The sequence below is a fragment of the Canis lupus genome, chromosome 3 (assembly GCF_003254725.2).
Source record: "Canis lupus dingo isolate Sandy chromosome 3, ASM325472v2, whole genome shotgun sequence".
Classification (NCBI taxonomy): Eukaryota; Metazoa; Chordata; class Mammalia; order Carnivora; family Canidae; genus Canis; species Canis lupus.
The window spans coordinates 65,709,892-65,727,468 of NC_064245.1; the positions used below are offsets into that span (position 1 = coordinate 65,709,892).

Sequence of the window (17,577 nt, forward strand, 5' to 3'; positions counted from 1 at the left end):
AGGCTACCTGACTTACCAAGGCCAAGGGGACCCACCTGTCAGGGCCCGTGCAGCCTTCACTTAGCATTAGATGCCCAGAATGCCACTTCTCCTCACAAGAGGTAGCTGACCTTTTCAAGACAAGCCCTCCCTTCTTACAAATATCTGTGCAGTCTGAACACCTTTTCAAAGGTCATACATAATGTTTTAGTCTTTGGCTGATGTGAACTTTGACTTTCCTTGGGGCTTTTTTCAGGGTCAGGTATAGGTGTTACTTAGCCGTCAGGATAATCACATGAAGTAGGCCCTTAGCGTCACTGTGCTTTCTGGGATTATGGTCATTGAAAAGGTGAAGTGCCTAAAAACTGCAAGTTTCTCTGTCTTTTCTCACACCCTGATCAGCTTCTACTGATCCCACAAACTTCTGAAGGTCCCATTTGAGAAAATTGAAGACTTGTGTCAATCATCTGAGGAGTCACTTACAACACTAAATAGGTATTTGGGCAAGGTTGGTCAACCAGTGAGATCTCTCTGGATATTTTCCTTTTATCTGTAAATGGGTGAATGGCTCAGGTGGTCCTGAGCCAGCTATACCAGCAATACGATTCAGTAGTTCTTTGGCACAATTTTTAACAATCATAATTCTCATATTTTCAGCTCAATCCATTGAATGTATCTTATTTCCCTTTGAGTATTAGTCTCTTTATCTATTAGGTGAGTTACAATCCAGGTTGCACAGAATTGGGAAAAATTAATTAAAGTATGATAGGTATGAGTTTGTCCTCCTCCTCCTCATCTGCCTTATGGTTCTCCTTGTTTTTTATCTCTTTTAACCTGTCCTTGTTACCTTCCTCCTCCATCATCAGTCACTGTATCCCTTTTCTTTGTTTTCAATAGTCCTGAAATCCTTCCATCTTATTTGTCTCTAATAATGTTGCATTTAGAAACTCCATCACATGAATCATTATGTGAGTCACAGGTCATTAATGCTTATTGTCACTCATTAGTTATTTGTGTATTTTTTAAAAACTTATTTATTTGAGTGAGGAAGGGTCAGGGGGAGAGGGGGAGAGAGAGAATCTCAAAGAGTCTCTACTCTATGACTTGGGGTTAAATCTCACCACTCTGAGATCATGACCTGAGCCAAAATCAAGACTCAGATGCTTAGCCAACTGAGCCACCCAGGTGTCCCTGGTCATTTGTGTATTGAATCCCTAAATACAGGGCCCAGAGCCAAGCCTGGGAGAGAGCAGAAAGTAACACTGACCTCAAAGAGTTTACAGTCCTCTAGGAAGACCAATTTCAAACATGTAATTTCAGTAATGAGTGAAAAATGTTTGATAGGACATTTAGCAAAGGAAATCTAATGTTCTTATAGGTTGAGATCTGAATTATTCATTCCATATTAATTCAACACATACTAACTTAGTCTTAACTATATACCAGTCTCTATTTTAGGCACTAGTACTTCAGGAGTTAACAAAACAGACAAAATTCCCTGCCCTCTTGAAGTTTATATTATACTGCCCACCTGCTCCGAGGGCATGAGGAGGAAGAGGAAGAGTGGAGCTTGACCAGAGTTCCAAGTGCTCTGAGTCCCATTTAGAGTCAACAGATGTTTACAGAGTCAGGCCATATGAGTTCCTCCCAAGATTCATTTCAATTAATTAGGCTTTAAGACTATGTATAATTCTGAAAATTATTTCTGCATTTGTTCTGAAATTATCATAGAGGACGGTGTATACCACACAAGTAAGTGGACACCCAGTAGAATGACCCATATGGAGATCAGTTTTGAAGGTTGAAACAAGAAAACTATAATAATAGTTATTTCCAGGAAACTGAGACCTTCCTTCCTGTATAATGAAATTCAGTAACTTAGCACATTGCACTTTTTGCTCTCACAACCAGAAAACTCAGGGAAAAATCAGCCATCAATATTTAGGCTTCAGGTATTTGCTTCCTATTCATTTGTTTTAAATTTATATTTTGTTAACGTTGCTATATGAATATTTTTTATTTGGTTAGTCTAGATCCTAAATATGGGCTTTGGTTATAAAACTGTCAAGAATGATGACTCAGAATTTTCTGTTATTTTCACCTCGTTTTGCTATATCTCTGGTAGCATATAATACGACAATAATGCCAGGGGCCAAGAGGGAGAAGATCATTCTTCTCTCTTAAATGAAGCTTTGACATTTCTCTCTGTATATTCACATTTATCTATCAGTTGAGTTTCTTTGACTGCTCATGCTTCCCATGCCCTGCTAACTTTGTCTTCATATGGCTTTGTCTTCCTGTCTTTTTCCCTCTATGATTCTTGCTTCTGATAATTCTAGATACCTCCCTTTGGCTTTTGCCCATATTACTCACTACTTTGGTCCTTCTGTTCTTGTATTTTAAGTTAATGAGTGAGGCATCTGATTGAATCATCTTTTCATGTCAGATAAAAGATCTACATCTACTTGTAGAACTATTCTGTCCATGGGCCAGGTACATACACTGGTCTAATTGGCTTTTGCTAGCTAAGGTCAGGTTATGTCTGACAAAATAACACTGAATGTTCCTTACCACAGATGGAGAGGTACCTTTACAAGGACTAGAGGTGGAGCAGGAGCAATGATATCTCTAGTTACATGGCTTTCCTGATACATGCTTAGGAATAGGGATAGAGAACCTTCATCAATCCACTCAACATTGCAATGATCTTGCATGGGATGTGCTCTCTGCCTAGAACTTGGAGTTCTTTTTCTGCCTACACCTGCCTTCTTCAGTTTTCTCCCCTGATCATCTTGTGCTCATCCATTGAGGCTCAGTCCTTTTATTGCAGGTCAAGGAAGGTGTCCTTAATTTCTGTCCCTGTGCAGGTCTTTTGATTCTGATCTCAGAGAACCCTGTGCTTGCCTCTCTTGAATCTTTTTCCATTTTATTAGTTGTCTTTTTCCTTATTTGGTTCCTCCTGCTAGGTCTTGACAACACTGACAAAGTTAGCTTCTCATTTCTGTACATTTAGTCCCTGAAACAGCATCTGGCCCTCATTAGGACACACTATGAGATGGAACAGGGAATTGAGGCTCTTCTTCTTCTGTCCCAGGTTAGGACAAAAATCCATTTTCTGGAACAGATATTAATTTGGTGCTCACATTTGTATAACAACCCACTGGAATGAGAATTAAAAGTCCTAGACCAAATGTTGAGACCACAACCAAGTATTCCTTTCCATAGACTTCCTGGAAATTTCTTCCTTTGCCAGTTTCTTATCTCTTTTCTATCCCCACACTCTATGTCAACTTGTTCCACACTCATCATCTTCTTATAATTTACCATCCCTTCCTTCTAGGTCTTTGCATATAACCCCTACTGGCCTCTGTTGAAATCTAAGCCTCTGTTGAGCTCATCTTTTGAGAAGGTTGGCTTGGAAAACTTAGAGTGAAAGACTTAGCTCCACATCTCTGAAGTAGGTGACTGCAAACAAGTCACTTGATCTCCTTTTCTCTAAAGTGAGAATCACAATTCCTTTTCTGCTCTTTTCAAGAACTGCTGAGATTATTCAGTGATATAAACACAGAATAAGGTTTTTAAATCCTGTGCCAATATTAGTGACAACTATTATTCAGCTTCCTTTCCTACCCCCCATTCCATCTCCCATCTTTGTTGCTTATTTACAATCTCTGACTTCCAGAAAGGATTTGAGGCAATTGTCTCAGCAATATACCTTTCTAAAACTGTGTGAATCCAATTTAATAAATATTGATCTCCTGTTATATTAACTTTATTGAGTACTTGCTATGCCCTGGGAGCTGCATAAATCGTATCGCTGAAACCACACATGAAACACTTGAGGGAAATATTTTTATTTACCTTTGCTTGCAGATGATTGTGTTGAGGATTATGGATGTTAAATAACTTGGTCCAGGTTGCACTTGGAAGTTATGGAGTCCAGATTTAATTCAGATGTCAACGAGTCCAAAGTCTATACACTTAACCATTACTCTATACTACTTGTCATGTCCTGTGGCCTCAAATGAATCATTTTTGATGTCTAACTAATCTTTCAGTCTTTTCCAAACATTATTCTGGAAGCTGTCCAGAATTGTCAAATTAGTGAATGAGGTTTGTGCTCATAGGTACATAGCACTCAAGGAGGCTTCCCACGGACTATGTTCCTTGAGTAGGTGACTCATTTTCTCCCTGTAATTTTCATCTCACCTGTCAGTCTACCTAATTAAATTCTAAGCTCTTTAGAAGAGATTGGAAGTGATATCTACATACTGTATTCCCAGGCTAGTTCATTTTTTTTGTCACAAGTTAATGTAAAAAGGTAATTACATTGTAATATGAGGGTTGGTGGTTTATTATGTCATATATCACAGTGTTTAATTTCAAAATTCAGAATCTTACATTCTTTTCCTTCAGCAGCAGAAACCCTTAACTCAGAAAAAGGAAACAGAACTTCTGAGTTGTGAGGAGATGAAGAAAATCCCCCAATCAAGAATTTTTGCTTTTGGAGGTGAGAAGAAGGAAGCCTGGATCAGGGAAGTAACTTATTTTTTTTGGGGGGGGGGCACGGGGGAATAACTTGGTTTTAAAAAGATTTTGGGCGGTTCAAATTCTCTTCTTTCATATGACTCATCATTGTGCATCTAAGAATAGCAACACAGAAGAGTGAAAACAAGAGTAGGTTAGAATAGGGGAGAATGGATACTGGGTCCTTCTGTCCTTACCTGCTTCTTGATGCTGGCTGGGCAATTTCATGCCTCTGACACTCATGTAACTCCACTACAGACTTGGCCTATCAGACTTGGATATTCTGCTGGTTGAGGTTTCCATTGTGTTCTATTAGGTGGAGAACACAACAGAGAAAACTTAATAGTCTTCACTTTGAAAGAATTTCATAAGAAGTTCCATGTTGAACATGTATGCATAGACACAGCAACACTCACTTCATGAAGCCAAGAACAACAAACTAGTTTTATGCTGAAAGGCATGAAAATGATAACTCATGTATAAATTTAGAGGCACAAAGGTCATTAGAGATAGCATTATCAGGTCAGTTCCTATGATAGAAGTAAATCACTGAAGTAGTCCTTGAAGGACCACATAGAGAAGAGTAAGGAGTGTGGTCCATACAGAAAGACCAGAACAGACAAATGCGAAGAAGTGGGAATGGGATGGATGGAAGATCACGTAATGTATGTGAAAGCCAATTTTGCGAATGGTGATTAAAATTTTTAGATTGGTTCTTATATTAAACAAATAATCATGGAGTTCCTACTATGTGTGAGGCCCTATGCTAAGCTGCAAAATATGGCATTGATCAGGACAATGTCCTTTTCTGTCTGGATCTTCCATTGTAGGAGGGTGAGGGACACTAATTAGAATGACTAAAAGTTAAATGTGATGAGCATTGTGGAGGGAAGCCCCAAGGACTGGGAGTAAAAACAAGACCCAGTCAAGAAGCTATTCTCTGTAACATCTGCGGTATCATCCAACTTCTCCTTTGCCCTCATGTTCTCTAAGGGTCAGAGAGAGCCATTGTCCTGCAGTCCTGCACAACCATGATATATAGCTATTTAATTACGTCTTTTCCTTCTGTTATATTGTAAACTCATAGAGACTAGGGATGATGCTCTTCTTATACCTAAATCTCCAACACTTAACTCAGAACTTGTCATACACTAAGTGGAATGAGATAATGAAATATCATCTTTCCTCTTCTATGAAAAACACATCACTATCCTCAGCTTTTCTCTAAATGGGCTCTGCCATGATAGTTCCAATGATTTTGTGAACTATCAAGCTAGCACACATTCACATAAAGGCCAGCCTTCTGTGTCCCAACACTATATGTATACTGTTGCTTAGCAATTCAGTGCAGGAAATATTACTTGATCAGCGGGCAAACACAAGCTTAGTTTGAAGGAAGAGCAATAGTTTAATGCATGCATGGATGTTGGGGCTGCTTCATGCAGTAACATCATTAGCTGCAAAGAGGTGTGGAGAAGCAAGAGATATCCAGGGGTCTTTGATTATTGTTTTGGAATGTTGCATTGACATTTCTCCTTTCCTAACTTGAATCTTAGGTTTGCAATGAGGAGTGGATGGGATTTCAGAGGAGGATTAAGTAAATAAGTCATATTAAAATGACAAAATGGGTAAATAGAATATAACATGGAATGAAATGTAAATTGGATTTAGGCAAACACTTTTATACAGCCTTACCATCCAACCCTATCCGACTGCTTCGGATTCCTACAGTGGCTTCCGCACACAGTTCTATTACATGTTGCCACTCAAGGGCATTTGATGTTTTCTCTCTCTGGAAATTCATTTGCATTTAAATGATTTGAAATAATCATAAAAGCCAAGTGCTATGAAGTTTGAAATTAGTTACTGTCTATAAATTGCGATGCCATTAAAAGATGATTGTGGAGAGCTTTGCTGTCTCAAATGTAGGCAGATTAAAATCTAACAAAGTACACCTTGTTACAAACCTGTAAAGAATGATGGGATGCAGAGTTAAATTGATTTATTCCTCTATCAGTGCCTGTAAACTCAATGTACTTGAGTTTATTCTTGGAGTAACAAACTTTTTCATCTGGTCTGTATCTGTCCTCTTTAAATCTATGGATGTTTTATAGAACTTATGAGATTTCATTCTTATCCTTTATAGAAAAGTGAAAGGAAGGGGAACCGGGTTACATTTTCTTTTTAAACTTGAGGATCTGGGCAACATGCTTTGTAAGAGAAGCTTGGACACCAGCTGGTTCATGTTTGAAAGCTTCAGATCAAAATTATCTCCAATAGAAACTCCTAGCCATCTTGGAAGACCCATGTAACAGTATGTCAATATCAAAAAGTGCAGGCTTAGGGGTCAGAAATTTAGTTTTAAATGACAGTTCTGACTGTCACCATCTATATGACCCTGGGTAAGTTGCTTGATCTTTTTTATTTCAAACTGGCAATACAACAACATCTATATTATAGAATAAGAAATAGAGTAGAAAGAAATAAAGAACATAAACAGCTAGTACAGTGCCTAAGGCATGGGAGTACTCCACAAATGTTAGTTGTTATTTTTTACAAGGCATAACAAAGATGCTCCATCCTTGATTTTGTTTCTCAGTCTCAATTCTTAAGATGTTTTCACACATGGACTCAGTATTATTTGATGCTTTTTCCAACAAGAAGTGGGGTAACATTATGTTCCTTCCTTTTAATCTGGCTTCTTATTTTTTGACCAGTAGAGTACAGAGGGAAAATAGCACTGTGCTAGTTTCTGAGTCCATGCTGGAAGAGACTGGCAGTTTCTGCTTCCCTATTCTTGGCATGTTCGTTCTTGGAATCCAGCCAGCATGCCACAGGGAAGCTCAAGTCACTCCAGAGAGAAACCCATGTGCAGAGAAACTAATAGCTAGCTAGATTGCTTCCTTAGGGCTGCTGTTAAAAAGTACCACAAACTGCATGACTTAACCAACAGAAATGTATTGTCTGACAGTTCTGAGGACCAGGAATCTGAGATCAAGGTATCAGCAGGGTTGGTTCCTTCTGGGGGTGACATGGGAGCATCTGTTCCAGACCTCTCTCCCTGTCTTATATGGTCATATTCTCCCTGTGTCTTCACAGTCTCCTTTCTATATATGTCTATGTCCAAATTTCCTCTTCTTAGAAGGACATTAGTCAAATTGGATTAGGAGCCACACTAATGACTTTGAACTTGATTACCTTTATAAAAACCCTATTTCAAAATAAGATCACCTCCTGCTATAGCAGGGGTTAGAATTTCAACCTATGAATTTTTTGGGGGGGATACAATCTAATCCATAACATTTACATTAACTTGCCAATCATGTGAGTATGCTATCTTCAAAGTGGTTCTTTCAGCCTCCATAATACCACATGAACCTAATTCATGAGAGAAATAAATGATTATTGTTATTTTAAGCCACTAAGTTTGGTTTGAGTTATTACATAGCAAAAGATAACTAAACCATGATCTTCTTTGAATTGGACACTTAATGTTGATTTTCATGACATAATCTAAGACCTTTGTCTTCAACCTATCCTTTGTTACATTTTATTCCTGGCTGTGTTAGGAAGGGTTTATAATCTAGTTCTGGCCCCCAAGAATGAAATCTCAGCTCTGTATAGTTAAACTATGCAATCTGCCCTCCATACCCAGTCAGTCCAAAAGGTCAAGTTTGGACACCTGACTATGACCCAAGGCACCCCTAAGGTCTCTTACAGACACAGCTTGGCTTGTGTCAAGGAGATGCCAATGAAAAACACGTGTTTTTCAGGCTAGTGTATCAGAGAAGAAGTGAGATTAAGGTTAATTTTGCAGGGCACCTGAGTGGCTCAGCCAGTTAAGCATCTGCCTTTGACTCAGGTCATGATTTCAAGGTCCTGGGACAGAGTCCCACATCTGGCTCCTTGCTCAGCAGGGGAGTCTACTTCTTTCTCTCTCTGCCCCTCCCCCCACTCATGCTATCTCTCAAATAAATACATAAAATGTTTCTTAAAGAAAGATTAATTTTCAAAATGAATCACTGCTTCTTCTGACTTTTACTATCCTGGTGTCTGAAAAAGCTTGTTAATAAAGCTAGTCTTACCAATATACTTCCATGGAGATGACCTCCAATGTTATTGGCATGTGACTTATTCAACTTCATTCTTGTCAATTTTCCATCACTTTTCTGGATTGTTTCTTCTAGTTCTATTTTTTAAAATTTTATTTTATTTAAATTCAATTAATTAACATATAGTACATCGTTAGTTTCAGAGTAGAGTCCAGTTATTCAATCAGTTGCATGTAACAATCAGTACTCATTATATCATGTGCCCTCTTTAATGGTCATCACCCAGTTTTCTTTCTATTTAAATATCACACTGGGTGGGAGCACTAGGCCTTCCTTTTCTTTCTTTCTTTCTTTCTTTCTTTCTTTCTTTCTTTCTTTCTTTCTTTCTTTCTTTCTTTCTTCTTTCTTTTCTTTCTTTCTTTCTTTCTTTATTTCTTTCTTTCTTTCTTCTTTTTCTTCCTTCCTTTCTTTCTTTCTTTCCTTCCTTCCTCCTTTTTCTTTCTTTCTTTCTTTCTTTTCTTTCTTTCTTTCTTTCTTTCTTTCTTCCTTCCTTCCTTCCTTCCTTCCTTCCTTCCTTCCTTCCTTCCTTTCTTTCTTCTTTCCTTCCTTCCTTCTTTCTCTTTCTTTCTTTCTTTCTTCCTTCCTTCCTTCTTTCTCTTTCTTTCTTCCTTCCTTCCTTCTTTCTCTTTCTTTCTTCTTTCTTTCTTTCTTTCTTTCTTTCTTTCTTTCTTTCTTTCTTTCTTTCTTTCTTTCTTTCTTTTTTTCTTCTTTCTTTTCTTTCCTTTCTTTCCCCAAGCCAGAGTGAAGATAGTCTCCTCTACCTGAGACAACCAGGGGTGGGAACATCAAATGACACATCTGGCCAGAATCTTAGAGAGTACCAGGGTGGAAGCTGAGAAGATTCAGATTGTATATCATAATCAAAGGACAGGACCAGAGTTAAACTAGACAAAAAAAAGTCTAAAGTCTGATTTTTTTCTCCACTTTCCTTTTGGTTTTTTAGTCTTCCTATCATTTTTTTTTTTTTTCCTGGAATAGACATTGAGGGAAGATCAGAAAAATCCAATGAGCTTGGAGGGCCTGGGCCTATGGCTCCAGACAGAGGAAATCCTGGCACCTCCAGACTCAGGGACTTTGATCTTTCATCCCCTGTGGCCTCTGAGTGCTGGTTCAATTGCAGGAGGCACAGAGACTCTATAAGATTGAAGACTGTGGACAGGATGAACACATTTTGCAGATTGGCTCAAGCTACAGTTACTGATTAGACAATATACCTTTCTACCTATGTAAGTTTTTTTGCAAAAAAGTATTCTTAAGTTCAAAGGCTGGAGACACTGTGGGAACAAAATAATTAGGTGACTTACAAGGGTAAGACTATATGATTATCAGCACCACAGTATTTAAGGGAGAATGTGGCAATTTTCTTGGTGATGTTGATCACCTTAGGGCAACCAATCAGATGTTCAAACATAAAATCTTTCTCTTTACAACAAGCAGATTAGGTTGATTACTTAAGGCAAAAACCTCCGACTTAATTTTTCTTTATTTTTTTATTATTAATACTTTAAGATTTTATTTATTTATTCATGAGAGAGACATAGAAGGAGAGGCAGAAACACAGACACAAAGGGAAGCAGAACTCTTGCAGGGAGCCCGATGTGGGACTCCATCCCTGGACTCCAGGAACACACTCTGGGCCAAAAGGAGGTGCTTAACCACTAAGCCACCCAGAAGTCCCTTAATTTTTGTTTAAAAGATCTTCTCTTAGTTCAGACTGCCATTTGCCATGCAGAATATTTGCATAGAGTTTTTTGCCTTGGGGTTTATTTCATGTAGAAGATCTCTCAATTTAAGATGTAACAATTCTTCTGTACCTGAAAAGCAAAAAAAGTTCTCCATTTTAATTTCATGGTTTTGGGCTTCACAGTTCATTATGAGAACCAAACTCAAGGGTTTATGTATCGACAGATGGCATGATTATACTCATTAAATGTGTTGCACTCCTATAGATTTTCCTTAAACTTAGACTTGTCAACTTGTATGTGATGGAGTAAGCCCAAGGATAAAACAGATGGGAACCAGTGAGTGTGTGCCTTTTTTTAAAGAGGTCAACAGAATAAAATGTATATTTTTATAATAGTCTACACAATGTGCATTCCCATTCACTGAAAGGGTAGTGCCATATCAACATGCAGAGGGACGCGAAGGGAGGCTTTGAAGACACCCTTGTGGTATTGACCTCAAATGGGAGTAAAATTGAGAGCTGAAATATCAATTGTTTACTTAGTAGTTAGCCTTTCTTCTATTAAATATTTACTTATGATACTTGTAGACCTGTGTTCAGGGCCAGAAGATTAAACCATCTGACCAGAGTTACATCCAGGGCTGTGATTATGTGTAGGCTATAGTGATTATGTAGTTTGAGTCCCCAGCCTCACACAGATAAAATAGAGTAAAAGCATTACACTACTTCCAGTATAGCTTCATCCCTCTCCTCCAGTGGAGGGAATGTTTATTCACTGGCAAGACAAAACAGACTAGAATAAGCACAATAAGAGAGGTATTAAAAATTCATGAAAAAATGAGCTCAATCTGAGTAGGCCTTGTAAGACTCAGAGGAATTTGACCCACCCTGGAAGAAATGGGATTAATTTTAACACTTAGCACCCAGACAGTGAACTCTTCCAACAGATAACCAACTTCTAGAGGGCAAGACTTAATGACAACTTTACTACAGTTTCTAATTCACAAGACTGTGTCTGGTTCATGGTAATTGTTTTAGTAACAGTGCTTTTGAGTCTACCTAACAGAAGACTCAATTTATCTGACTTAAACAATAGGGCCAAATATGTTGGGTCATGTCATGGGTCATGTGGTTCCAGAATTGGTTTTTTAGTGTCTCAGCAATCCATCAAGTACGCTGTTTGTTTGTTTGTTTGTTTTTCCATCTTTTCTTTTACCATATTCATTAATTTGACTATGTCCTTGGCTAGAACCCTGTATTATCACTTTGACTGAAAGAAAAGAGACTATTTATTCCAACTGTTTGTGTCTAAGAGTTATGGAATTTTCATGGAAGACCACCAGCAAGCTTGTCCCTTACAACTCATTGACTCACATTGGGTCACAGAGTTCCCCCAAACCAAACATTGTTAACGGAAAGGGATTGCCATGTTTGAGTGAAATAAATCAAGATTTGCCTCTGAGCCAAATGGTGAAGGGGTGAAACAAAAATGAGTATTTCTGTTGAGTAGGCAACCAACAGTGCTTACCCATTGTTCAACCCACTCTAAATTTGAACTGAGGTGGAATGGTAAATCTAGGCAGAAAGTGCAGCATTAGCAAAGATACAGAGAGGTCCCATGTTACTCTTGTTGGACTATTTCCATTTCTCCCTCAATGTCTTCAATCTCTTCCCCTCAATGAAAACTTGAGTTTTCATTCCTAGTCCAATATTCTTTTCTACAAACTATGATGTTTCCTTTATTTAATTTTACATTTTATAGTAGAACCATAGTATACTGTTTTAGTCTATCCTGGTTGCTATAACAAAAATATTATAGACTGAGTAGTATAACAGCAAACATTTATTTCTCATAGTTATGGAGGTTGAGCAGTCCCAGATCATGGTGCTGGCAGATTTGGTACTAATGAGAGCCCACTTTGGTTCATAGACAGTCAACTTCTCCCTGTGTCTTCCCATGGAAGACACATCATCTCTGGGGCCTCTTTTTTTTTAAGACTATTTATTTATTTACTCATGATAGAGAGAGAGAGAGAGAGACAGACAGACAGACAGACAGAGGGAGAAGCAGGCTCCATGCAGGGAGCCCCATGTGGGACTCGATCCCAGGTCTCTAGGATCACATGCTGGCCTGAAAGTGGCACTAAACCACTGAGCCACCAAGGCTGCCCTGGGGCCTCTTTTATATGGACACTAATCCCATTCATGAGGATGCCATCTTCAAGATCCAGTCACCTCCCCAAGTCCCCACTTTCCTAATGCTATCACACTGGACAATTTTATGTTTTTAACATAAAATTTTGGTGGACACAAATGTTTGGACCATAGTGCATGCCAAACTACAAGAGGGAAAAACAACAACAACAACAGGAGTTTTACAAGCAAACTGTAGTGTAATCTATACAGAATTAGACCTGATATAATTCAGCAGTTATACACTGTGCATGACTTCCAAGTGGGCCCTTCAATGGTGTGATACAGGAAGGGGCATACATTGAGAAGATGATACATTTCTTCATACATTTCCATCATTCGTCTCCTTTAAAGTTATATCCACCCTCTCCCTTCCTCCAGAATCCAGGCAACCACTAATTTGTTTTCCATTGTTATATTATGTCATTTCAAGAAGGTTATATAAAAGAAATCATATATTATGTGACCTTTGCTATTGGATTTTTTTTTCACTCAGTATAAAACCTTGAGATCCATCTGTATTGTTTCATGTATCAATAGTTCTTTCATTTTTAACACTGATTAATATTCCATGATGTCTTAATCTTCTCAGTCTACTATAATGGAATACATAGAGTGGGTGACTAAACTGAAATTTATTTTTCACAGTCCTAGAGGCCAGGAAGTCCAAAAGCAATGTGTTGGCCCATTTAGTGTCTGGTTAGACCTCTCTTCCTGGCTTGCAGATGGATGACTTTATGCTAAATCCTCAAATGACCGAGAGAGGAAACAAGATTCTGGTCTCTTTTATTTTTTTATTTTTAGTTTTTTATTTATGATAGTTACAGAGAGAGAGAGAGAGGCAGAGACATAGGCAGAGGGAGAAGCAGGCTCCATGCACCGGGAGCCCGATGTGGGATTCGATCCCGGGTCTCCAGGATCGTGCCCTGGGCCAAAGGCAGGCGCCAAACCTCTGTGCCACCCAGGGATCCCTGGTCTCTTATTTTTAATGTAAAATCAATAAGTAAAATATAGTGTATTATTAGTTTCAAATGTAAAGTTTAGTGATTCATCAGTTGCATATAAAACCCAGTAGTCATCACAATAAGTGCCCTCCTTAATGTCCATTACCTAATTACCCTATTCCCCTATCCATCTTCCATCTGGCAACCCTGTTTGTTTCTTATAGTTAAGAGTCTCTTATGGTTTTCCTCTAGTTTCTTCTTCAAAGGATATTAATCTCATCATAAGAACTCTGCCCTCATGACCTAATTGTGTCCCAAAGGCCCCATATCCAAATACAATGGGGGTTAGGATTTCAACATATGAGTTTTAGGATGGATGCAAATATTCAGACCATAGCATCGATGGTATAGAGGTACAACACTCAACCACTCAGCTAGTAAAGAAAATTTTGGTTGTTTCCAGTTTGGGGCTATTATAAATAAAGATGCTATAAACTACCATGTAAGGTCTTTGTTCAGAAAAAAATGGTTTTATTTCTCTAGGATAAATGTCAAGGAACACAACTGCTGGATCATAAAGTTGGTGTGCATTTAGATTTTTTAGAAACTGTAAAGTGTTTTCAAGACTCGCTGTGCTATTTTATATTCACACTAGAAATTTATAAAAGGTCTACTTTTTCTACATGCTCATCAGCACTTGGTATTGTGTTTATTTTTTTTATTTCAATTATTTGAATAGGTGTGTAGTGATATCTCATTATGGTCTCAATTTACATTTCCTTAATGGCTAATGATTTTGAACATTTCTATGTGCTTAATTCCATTGTATACCTTCTATGGTGAAGGTTTGTCCTTTGTCCATTTTCTAATCAGATAGTTTTATTACTGTTGAGTTTTGAAAGTTATTTCTTTTTTTTTTCTTTTTAAATATTTTATTTATTTACTCATGATAGACAGGGAAAGAGAAAGAGGCAGAGACACAGGCAGAGGGAGAAGCAGGCTCCATGCCGAGAGCCCGATGTGGGACTTGATCTTGGAACTCCAGGATCACATCCTGGGCCAAAGGCAGGTGCTGAACCACTGAGCCACCCAGGGATCCCCCGAAAGTTATTTCTGAATCAAAACTGGCCCTAATGGGTCTGAGTAAGAGACTATGAGCATTTATCATGTTTTATTTAACCGGCTCTTATTGATGAAGATTTTAATTGTTTCCCGTGTTTGTTCTTACAAAGCTAATACATATATGTTCCATGCCTGTGAGTAATCTATAAGGTAAATTCTTCAAAGAGGAATTTCATGGGTCAAAGTGTTTGAATATTTTTAATTTTGCTCAGTTTGACCAAATTGTTCTTATGCTCCCACCAGCACTAGGAGTATCAATTTTCTCTGTCTGTGGGATTTTCATGTCTACTGAGTGAAATTAGCCCTCAGTCATCCAGTGTTTCATTAGCTGGAACTCTTCATCAGCCAGGGACACTCTTTCCTGAATGATGAGAGTTGGTGACAGTGAGACCCACAAGGATTTAATGAAAGGAAGAGAAACTGGTGCTGAGCCTTGTTTGAGTATCAGGTGAAGTTGACTAGCTTCACTCTTGGAAAGTAGGCAGCTGGGTACAGTAGATGAGGTTTAATGATGAAGTCATGTGACTCATCTTTTAAGCAATAAGCCAGATGGTAGGCAGTGGTAACATTGTGGGTTACCAGGTTTGTCTGAAGGGAAATGATTGTCCCGTGTTGTTTTAGCAACTGCAAGGTTGCCCTTGGTCATTGAATTAGAACACAAGTCATTGCTTGTCTTGACAAAAAAGCTTACTGTTGAAGGAACATAGTTGTCATGAAAGGATCTGGGTTCAAATCCTGCCTTTGCTGCCTAGTAGCTATGTTCACTTAGGCAAGTCACTTGACTATCCAGAGATTTGGTTTTCTCATCTGTTTAATTAGAATAATAACTATTATATTATTAATAGTGTATTATTTATATTATATAATAAATTATATTTTAAATATAAAATATAATATATTATTATTATCAAGCAGGATTAATGTATTTTAGATACCTGACATGTAGTATGTACTCAGTAAATCACTGGTTTTAATTTTGAAGTTCTGAGCTTAGAGGTTCTAGATTCCTGTTAATTTTTTAACTCTTACAGATAGTTTCTTCATTAGATCTCTCAAAAAGATTGATTTGAACAGCTTCAATATAAATGAATGAATCTTAAGGAGACTCTTCCAGGTTGTGTTATAAATAAACTCATTATTTTCAAATTTTCTTCAGGACAGTAAACAAATATATAGCATAAGAATTTTGAAAGTGGAAAATAATATATATGCACAGGAAATTTATAAACTATAGGAGATATATAGTTAAATTTTATGCTAACAAATTTGAGTAGCTCAATACAATGAATATTTTTCTAGGAAAATATATTTGACAAATTTAATCACAAAGAAGTAAAATATTTGAAAGGCACAATATTCATGAAAGATAAGAATGAATTGAACCATTAATGTGTTAAAGGTATATTATAATATGTCTCAGAAGGGTTTTTCCCAGACTCAAGGATAGTTCAGCATTAAGAAGTTATTAATCAACACATTTATTGCAATAAGATAGAAAAGGAAAAAATAGATTTTAACTATCTGATAGGTTGCTATAAATTTATTGAGATTAAATATCTATTCTTAACTTTTAAAAATTTTAGTATATTAATTATGAAGGAGAATAATACTTCTGTAGCATGATAAAGTATGTGTCAGAATCTAACAGTAAATATTATGCCTACTAATCACTGTTATAGTGAACATTTGCTACCTGCTAGGAACTGTTCTAAGTACTTGTGCATATATTAGCTCACTTAATACTCAAAACACTCTTAGGTGAGTAGTGTTATTTTCCTCTTTTTACAGATAAGAAAATTGAGGGGCAAAAAAGTGATGCAAGTTTGTCAAAATCCTACATTAGGAAAAAATACAGCTGTCCTTTGAACTCAGGAAGACTGGCTTCCAAGTAGACTTTACCATGCAATAAGCCTTCATGAGTATTACAAGCAAATTCCACTAAAATTCAGTACAAGAAGGTTATTAGGTGCCTGGCATCAATATTAATATTCAATATTTTGGGAAGACTATAGCAAAATGCAATAAAATAGTGTGTATATATACCTTCATTTTTATAATTCATATTATATATATATATATATATTTCTCTATCTCATTGAATATGGCAATAGAATTTTATTTATTTATTTCTTTTTTAAAGTTTTCTTTTTAAAGATTTTATTTATTTATTCATGAGAGACACAGAGCAAGAGAGGCAGAGACATGGGCAGTGACAGAATCAGGCTCCATGCAGGAATCCTGATGTGGTACTTGATCCTGGGTCCCCAGGATTATGCCCTGGGCTGAAAGCAGATGCTCAACCACTGAGCCATCCAGGCTTCTCAAAGTTTTTGTTTATTTTTAATTTTAGTTTAAATTAATTTATTTCAATTCAATTAGCCAACATATTTATTTATTTTGAGAGAGAACAGGAGAATGGGCAGAGGGAGAATGAGAATCTCAAGCAGACTCCCTGCTGAGCATGGAGACTGGTGAGGAGTTCAATCCCATGACCCATGAAATCATGACCTGAGCCAAAACCAAGCGTTGGATGCTCAGCTAATTGAGCTGCCCAGCACCCCATAGCAACAGAATTTTAAAATGCATAATTATTAATGAACAAGTAAGATGCAATATTTTGACTTTGATGAAGAAAGCTACAAAATTGTACCCAAGTGCATGAAGGAAAACTTAACAGATGTACTTATAATTTTAGATAATAAAACTCAATATCTATTATATAGTTCTTCCAAAAAAATCCTATTCCCATCAGAATTTCTACTTGACAAATTGTTTATTTAGATAACTAAATGCACAATAATATCCAATAAACTTCTGGGAAAGAATATAATGGTGTGGAGGGCTGTGTAGGATGACTTCGGGTCCTTCTACCAGAGATCTGCTACAGAGATATAGAAAATAGAATAGAGATATAGTGGCACAGATAGAGATAGAGACAGGTAAATTGACAGAAAAGAGCAGAATATACAGAAAGAGACTTTTATGTATGCAAGAAACTGGCATATACTAATACTAG

At 37.3% G+C, this 17,577-nt stretch overlaps 1 long non-coding RNA gene across 5 annotated transcripts in view; it reads left to right on the plus strand.

Moving 5' to 3' along the window:
- LOC112653694 (uncharacterized) overlaps nt 1-17,577 on the plus strand; it is a 92,465-nt gene that overhangs the window by 64,398 nt on the left and 10,490 nt on the right. The window contains exons 5-6 of one of the 5 annotated variants that reach the window (XR_007409914.1): nt 382-487; nt 4,396-4,537. This is a non-coding gene — a long non-coding RNA (uncharacterized LOC112653694). Of the gene's footprint in view, nt 1-381; nt 488-4,395; nt 4,538-17,577 lie in introns of those variants that run through there. The other 4 variants (XR_007409915.1, XR_007409916.1, XR_007409911.1 and 1 more) reach the window with 4 other exon arrangements.